Genomic DNA, 8,717 nt, shown 5'->3' on the forward strand with positions numbered 1-8,717 from the left:
TTTTTGTTAACAATTCGTTTTTTCTTTGCTGCCTTAGCACACCACCCGCACCCACTTTATTAGGAAAAATGTTCAGGCATGGAGATAATTTGAAAGAGTTGTACAGTGAACACTCATGTTATGGATAGAATTCTGTCCCCTCAACAGTCATGTGTTGAAGCCTAAATCGCTAGTACCTCTTATTGTAACTTTATTTGGAGGTTCTGACTTAAAAGAAAGTAACTGAGATAGAATAGGGCCATTAGGGTGGATCCTAATCCAATTTGATCAGTGTCCTTATAAGATGAGATTAGGACACACAGACCAAGAGACGCCAGGGTCTCGCATGCACAGAGGGATGACCACGTGAAGAGGCAGCAAGAGGATGGTCATTTGGAAGGCAAGGAGAGAGGACTCAGGAGAATCCAATCCTTCCGGCACCTTGATCTTGGACTTCCAGCCTCCAGAATTACGAGAAAGTAAATTTCTGCTGTTTAAGCCACCCCGTCTGTGGTACTTTACTAGGGCAGCCCTAATGAAGACAATCCACCACCTAGATTCCATCAGTTACATTTTACTATGTTTACTTTGCCACTTCCATCCATTTATTACCCAAGAATCCATCTATGCTTAATGCATTTTAAAGTAGGTTGCAGACAGCAGCAGACTTCACTCCTAAACATGTTAGCATATATAGTCATTAAAGTTCAAAATTTGACTGAGGCTGGAAGAGCTTCCCAGGTGGCTCACTGAATGGTGAGCACTTGGTACTGACAAGTTGATTCCTCTCCACGTGGACCGCTCAACAGGGCTACTTGAGCGTCCTCATGGTGTGGTGGATGGCTTCCCCTAGAGAGGGCACAATCTAAGGGACCAAGGAGGAAGCCTCAGTGTGTTTTATGATGTAGCCTCAGATGTGAGACCCTGTCATTTCTGCAGCACTGTATTGATCACTTGTTGTTCATGACAATTCATGGCTAATCAAATGTAGGAGGAGACTGCACAGGGCATAAACACAGGTGGAAAGTAGCATTGGTGGCTATCTTGGCTGCTAGTCCACACACCCGCCTTTCCTTCAGACCAGCTCTCCTCAGCAGCCCAGAATTCCTTTTCTTCTGCTCCAGCTCACCCCTGAGAACCTGATTTGATTGGAGCTGTTTGGGGCATCTGGAATTCATAGCTGTGTTTGGGACAACATGGAAGGTCTCATCTTTCCCTTTACGCTTGCTCCTCTCCCCACTCTATCTTTCTCAGCCTCTCCCTCTGCTCCAACCTTCCTTGGCCCCTAGTAAGTCTTTTAGCGGTAGAGGATATTCTGAAGATCAGCAGGATGTGCAACAGATAAGAGGGATTTGCTGGAGCAGGAAATATTGGCGGAAAGTTTGCTTCCTGGGCTCCTGTCACCTTCTGTAGAAGGGGAGCTTGGGGGTTTTTGGTGACTTGTCAGGATAACTGCTGTGTCGCTTATTCTGAGACTGGGTCCTCCACATTCCCCAGAGCAGGGGATATTAGGTTGAGTGGGGCTCTATCTATCCACTACAGGTGGGGACAGAGACATCTACACAGCAAGAGGAAGCTGAAGAGCTGCCAGCTGGGGCTCAGAATGCTCCTTGTGTTTGGGATTAGGGAGGAGTCACCACAGGGGCCGGCGTCTCCTGTTGGGAGGGACCTGCATTGTGGGCTCCTCTCATTTGTGTTGAGTGCTGCTTGCTGATGCTTCTATAAATATTATTTTGTGATAATGGGAAGAGAGGGAGTTTTCTGAGGATCTGTTTGACACTTACATTGGAGAACCTGGTGTGTTGCCTAGTGATACTCTCGTCATTTCTTTTCTGGAGGGGGAGGCTGGGGTTACTCTTTGCTGGGGATATTCGTATCTAGTCTTAGGAGTCAAGAGGCAAGCTGGGGTTTGTGTTGGTGAAAATGGTGTGGCGTTTGTTGCAGCTCCTTCTTCTTAGTGTGTAGGGGGCTGTACGCTGCTTTTTGGGGTTTCCAACATCTCTAATCTTGCAGGAATATGGGGGATCACTTGCTGAAGCTTCTATCATTTGATGGAGCCCTCATGATGTTGGGGATAACTGAGAGGTAGGAGGCTGAGGTTCCTGTTGTCTCTGGTGCTTGGATACTGGAAGACTGCTGCTTGTACGGTGACCCCACTTTTCAAATTTTGGGGTGACAGGAACGGGTCACTGGATGGAGGGCCATTGTCTCTAATTCAGGGAGAGGAGTGAGATAATTACATGAGATTCCACTTATCTTTAGGCAGGGGGCTTTCGAGGGGTCTTTATATACCTCCTTTTGTCTAGTGCTGGGGGAGATCAGAAGTCACACTTTCTGGGTCTGCCCTTGTCTGTCTTGTTCGCATAGACTGGGTGGGTCACTGGGCTGAGCCTTCCCATGTCTAGTGTTGAGGAGCAGATAAGGATGTGACTTATGGGACTGCTGTCATTTCTAGAATTGGAAGTGACTAGGGGATGCTTGCTGGAATCCCATAATTTCTAGTTATGGGGGGATGTAGGACTTGCTTGCTCAGACCCCAGCATTTGTGTTTGTGGATGACAGTTATCTGAGGTCCAGTTGCCTCTAGTTTTGGAAGGAACTGGTGGTGTCTTGCTAGGGCTTCTGTCACATCTGCTGTTGGATGCAGATTGTGAGCACCATTTGCTGGGGCTCCATAATCTCTAGTCTTGGGGTGTGGAGTGGGGATTCCCTTGGAGAGACATCCATCATCTCTAGTTTTCGGGTATCAGTTTCATGTTTTTTTTAAAACATTTTATTTTGAAAACGTTTAGACTTACATAAAAGTTGTAAAAGTATACAGGATTGTTTTATTCAGTCACTATTCATTATATTTACGTACATTGTGTCTCCTGCTGATGATCATGCTTAACATTATGTCTTTGGGTGTAATTCTTTTCCTTCAGCCTGAAAACTCTTTCGAGTTTCTTGAATTTCAGTTCTGCTGTTGTTTAATTGTTTTAGCTTGGTTTTTTTAAACCCCCTTTGGAAAATATCTTTAATTTGTCAGCATTTTTGAAGAATATTTTTCTTAAGTCAAAGAATTTTAAATTGGCAGGTTTTTTTCCCCTTCCCATTCAACCCTTTAGCTGTCAGATGTCATACATGTCTTCTTGCTTCCAAAGTTTCTTTTGAAAAGTTTCCAGACTTCTTATTGCTCTTTTGACAGAAACAGGTCTTTTTTCTTTGGTGGTTTTAAAGATTTCTAGTTTGTTTTTCCTTTTCTACAATTGTCCATGTTTATTTCCTTTTATTCATAGTTATTTTGAAGTTCTTGTCTGCTAACTCCGGTATCTGGATTGTCTCTGGGTATGTATCTACTGATTTATATGTTCGTAATTAAGAGCATTTTCCTGCTGCTTTGCATGTGTAGTAATGTTTTATTGTGTGCTGGATCTTGTGAACAATACCTCGTAGAAGATCTTAATCATGTTACCTTCCTCTAAAGGTTAGGTTACTAGTATGAATGGATCACCGTGAGCCTCTGAAGGCTAGGTTTTAGACCCTAAATTGAGATATTTATTTCAGTTTTTCACTGACTCCTAAAATGTAGTCCTTACTCTTTGTGTGTGGCACTGACTGTCAGGCTGTGACATTTCTAGGCTCATAATTGAAAGCCAGAGCTTTTTTTTTTTTAATCAAGGTCATTCCAATCCAAATGAGTCCAATATCCAACCTCCCACTCCTGGCATGTGTGATCTCTGAAATTTCTGCACCATATTCAGTTTTCAGTGGCTTTTCTCTTCCAAGTCTCCTAGATTCGTCCCCTCCACATGCACAAGTGAGGTGTTATTCAAGTTCCTGTGGGGAGATTTTTAGGCAGCTTTTGGGGGCTACTTTTTGTGAATCTTTATTTTCCACTAGAATATCCCTCAGAGATATTTCAGGATCAGGTTGTATTTCCTCTAGTGTAGCCCTGGAATCCTCTATTCCTCCAGAGAGCCAAGGTTCCCTCCTTTTTCTTTAGAATAGTATCTTAGAAACCAATTTCTGGGTGGTTGATAGGTATTCTCATTATTACTGGAGTGTCGTTCTTCTAGGCCTTCTGAGCTAACATCTTTCTTTGACTGTGATACACTGGCTCTCATCATCAACAATATATTTACTTAGTTGTTCAGATCCAATTTATGCATAAACTAGTTTCAGAATTGCTAACCCATGCCCTTCTGAGAAACATCTTTTATGAGCTAGAGTACAGGATTTCTGGTCAGTTCTTTTGATCCAGGCTTACAGGATGTGGTAAAACATAGTTTTCCAAAGTAAATTTGGTTTCCTTTTCATAGCCTTCATTGTGGCTATGTTATTCATTTGCAAAACATTTAGATTCATTTGTTATACATTGTTTTCCATTTTATGTTCCCTTCACTACCTGGTGGATTAATGTTTTTAACCTACAATGATATCCATTCTGGGTTGTACAGTTCTATGGGTCTTGGCAAATGCATAGAGTTGTGTATCCATCAACATAGTCGTGATTGAACATGATACACACACGAACAATCTTGATAGGACAATTCCATCACTTCAAAACTCCTTTGTGCTGCCCATTTGTAGTCATCCCCTCTCTTACTCTTTGCTCCTGGAAACCAGTGATTTGTTGTCCTTCCCTACAGTTTTGCCTTTCCCCAAATGGCGTACAATGGAATCTATAATAAATGGCTTTTTGTCTCTGGCTTCTTTCACTTAGGAAAATGAATCTGATTTAAATTGAGGCATATGTTACACATAGCACAATGCATAGATCTTAGGTGTAGAACTCAATGCATCTTGACAATTGCATACACTTATGTAACCTATGTAACGCCTTTCAAGATATAGAACGTTCTCTTCACCCCATAAAGTTCCTCCATGTGCCTTCTTGGTCAATCCTTGCTCCTTCCTCAACCTTCTCCACAATCTGAGCTTAGATGCAACCACTGTTCTGATTATTTTTCCTATCACAGGTTATTTTTTGACTGTTCTCGGAATTTGTACAAATAGAATCATACAATATTTACTTTTATGTGTGTGCGGCTTATTTTTCTCAGTATACTCCTACAATGGATTTTAATTAATTCACAATAAAAGATGAAACATATAATGTTTCCTATATACTGGAAGACTCATAAATGCTTTACATTTATTAGCTGATTCATCCTTAATACAAGTCTGTGAAATAGTCAATCTCATTGTTCTCATTATACAGATGAAGAAACTTTGGCATAAAATGTTTGTTACTTGCTTGAGGTAAACATCTCTGAAGGAGAGAACTGAGATTGGATATAAGAAGAGATTTAACTGTGATAAGTTATAAACGGAGAAAACATTTGATCCTAAGGGGAGCTCTGGAGCAGTGGTGGGCCTGCAGGGGTGTCTCAAATTGAGGCAAAGGAATTGGGCCTTTGTACTCCCCCCCCCCCACGCCATGAACCAGTCATTAGAAGTGGGCTGCCATTGGGATCGGTCATAACCTTAGGTGTGGCCCTTTCCTTTGGCCCATGGAAATTCCCAGATGGGTTGGCAGGATGAGCACTTAGAAGACTTTCTGCAGCTACAAGAGGAAGTGACTTAGTCATGAAAGAAGAATCTAGAAAATATACAACTGTCTCCGTTATGGTCCACAACTTATGCCACTCAGATGCACTTGCTTCTTAAAGTCAGTGCATTAGGATTCTGGTTGGTCATGTTAACTGGGGAAACTTACAAGAGGAAGATCAGTAGGACAAGTTACAGACAGCTATTGACTGCACTTTTTCTTGCTGCTGCAATTGATACTTACCATCCCACTTCTCCTAATGTCCCATTTAGATTCCCCTCACCCTTGAAAGCACCTCTGCTGGTCTGGGTGGCTTACCGGGAGGAGGATCCAGTTCCTAATCCCTGACTCATCTGAACACCTGGTCACCACGCCCTTCACAGGATACAGCTGTTACATTTAATTATTAAAATAATTGCGGAAAGAATATCAAAAGGCATCCCACTGGACTACCTGAATGCCAAATGTCTTCTTTGCCCTCACTGTATAACAGAAGCCCCATATCCTCTGGATGAATTACTTGTGCCAGAGGCCATAGTGACTTCTTTCATTCTGTTGGCCTCATAAGCAGCAGTAAAGTTCAATGGGACTCTCACTTTGTCTCCTGGTAGAAGTGTCCACCTCTGGGAACCAGGACCTGTTGGTTAATTATTGTTTGCAATTCTTCCCAAGAGCCCCATAACCCATCTTACATGAAAAACACTTGCAATGGCAACTATTTTAGACTACACATGGGAGTATCAATGCTTGGATTGCACCTAGGACAGTACAGTAGATGTTGGGAGTCCTGGGCAGAGGTATGAACTTTCCACACAGGTGATTGACAAGAGTAGATTCTCAGGCAAAAAAGGGCTGCACAGTTCAGAATATCTTTCATTTGCCCCAGTAGATCCGCCTTCTCTATCTTGCTTCACCCAGGAAAGTTAGTGAAGATGAACTATGTCAACTGGCTTTCTTACCTTATGGCTTTTGGCTGGGTTTGGTCAATGGGGAGCCTAGACATGAAATCAGAAGGATGAAAGAGAGTGACATCTGGTCCTGGCTATTTCTTGCAGGAGAACCTGGGGCTGGATGCTACCCCTGACCTCCTCTCAGCTCCTGGAATGCGATTTCCTCCTCTCTTCTTTCTAGAATTCGATAATTTTTCATTGTCCTTACCCCTTCAAGCTTAGGGGTGTTAATAGAGCCCTGCACTTACCATCTTACTGGGTACCAACGACCTTTTCTGATTTTCTTACATCCTGTCCACAACTCCGAGAAGCCCCTTTATGAAAACTCTACATGAATCTTCCTAGTCTCAGTGTGTCTTCTGTTTCCTGCTGAGATTCCAACTGATATGCCAACTCATTGATAGCAGAAGGAAAAGACCTAATAGTGAACCATAAAACCCAACAAGATCAGGACTCACGAAGTCTCTGACTATATCATCTTCTACCACTCCCTCACTGTCCCCAACATGATCTACTCCAATCACACTGGCCTCCGTGTTGTGGAGCTTTGCATGAAAAGACTGCTTTAGCCACATAAATTCCTATGACTCACAGTCCCAACTCGTTAAGGTCTCTGTTCAAGTGCCCCTTAACTAAGACTTTTTCCCTTCCTATTCTATGTAAAATAGCAAGAACCCATTCCCTCTTAACTGTCTTAAAATGTTTTCATTTTCTGCATAACACTTATAGTAACATGTTTTCTTGATTTTTCTATAGTCTGTCTTTCCCCTATTAGAACTTAAGTGCTCCAATAGCAAAAGTGGAGTTTAATTCATTGTTACAGACACCAGTGTCTCCAACAGTGCTTGGCATATAGAATGTGCTCAACAAATAGGCTGATGATTAAGAGTGTTGACTGTCTGGGCTCAAATCCGGGCTCTACCATTTTCTAGCCAGAGAGCTCAGGCAAGTGACATGCCAGTTTTCTCATATCTAAAGTGGGGATGAAACTAGTACACACTTGTTAAGTTTATATTTAGTACTCCGTAAGTTAATATTCATAAGGCATTTAGAAGAGTGCCTGGTCTAGCAGAAGAAATGTTTGATCATTTATTAGTGTATTGGAATACTTTGCTATGAAAAAATAAGGTCCCTTCATAAAAAGGAACAATTGACAAGAAAAGACCTAATCCTGAATCTACTTATTTGCCTTACACCCAAATATATAAAGAAAAAATCACAGAATACCAAAAAAGAATTTGTTGATCTATAACCGTAGTATAAGACTTCAATACACCTCTATCACTAAATAAGTTTCAGAAAATAAATCTGAATGTGATACTATATCCTGAAACAAAATGAGCTTGAGTTACTGGGAGTGTACTCTATAACCAACCGTAAGAGAATACACATTGCTTTCAAAGAAACGTGGGGCATTTATAAAATGCTACTCTGATTCCTAGCGCCTTGGAGGGGAGTGCTGAGCCAATATATATTGCAAATAGAAATTACAGAATAAAGATCATTAGAGATATGTGTCATACAATGACAAGGGCTGGATCAACAACATTTACTACTGTGCAATAGAATTAAATCTAATGAGAGATGTGCAAGGCCTGTCCAAATCAAAGTACAAATTACTATTGATAAATTAAAGAAAATATAAATAAATGGAGAGAAATACCAACTTCATGCATCGGTAGGATCACTTATTTAACGACATCAATTCTATCCCATTGATCTATAGATTCCAAATAATCTCAATCAAAATCTTGGCAGGATGATGGGTAGAAATTGATAATCTGATGATAAAATTTATAAAGAAATGAAGAGGATCAAGAATTTCCAAGGTGTTCTTAAGGAAGAAGTAATCTGGAGGGTATACACTGCCACGTATCAAGACTTACCATAGCTACAGTAATTAACACTGCATGGCATTGTGATACAAAAGATGGAACTGAACATAGAGTCTATAAATAGGCATGCTGACATATGGAACTCTGATTTATGTCAAAGACAGCACTGCAGAGAAGTAGACAGAGGACAGTCCTTTTATCAGTAGTGCTCAACTAATTGGATGTTTGTAACAAAAAATGAAGCAAACCATCAGAAACTAAGAAAGATGGATAAGGCAGAGTCACTCCCTCTCATGACCCTCAAAAGGAGCAAACATTGTCAAAACCTTGATCTTGGACTTGTAACTTCCATAACTGTGAGAAGATAAATTTCTGTTGTTTAAGCCAAAAAAAAAAAAATGAAGCTGAACTCCTACTTCA

This window comes from Diceros bicornis, unplaced genomic scaffold (genome assembly GCF_020826845.1).
Source record: "Diceros bicornis minor isolate mBicDic1 unplaced genomic scaffold, mDicBic1.mat.cur scaffold_54_ctg1, whole genome shotgun sequence".
Lineage (NCBI taxonomy): Eukaryota > Metazoa > Chordata > Mammalia > Perissodactyla > Rhinocerotidae > Diceros > Diceros bicornis.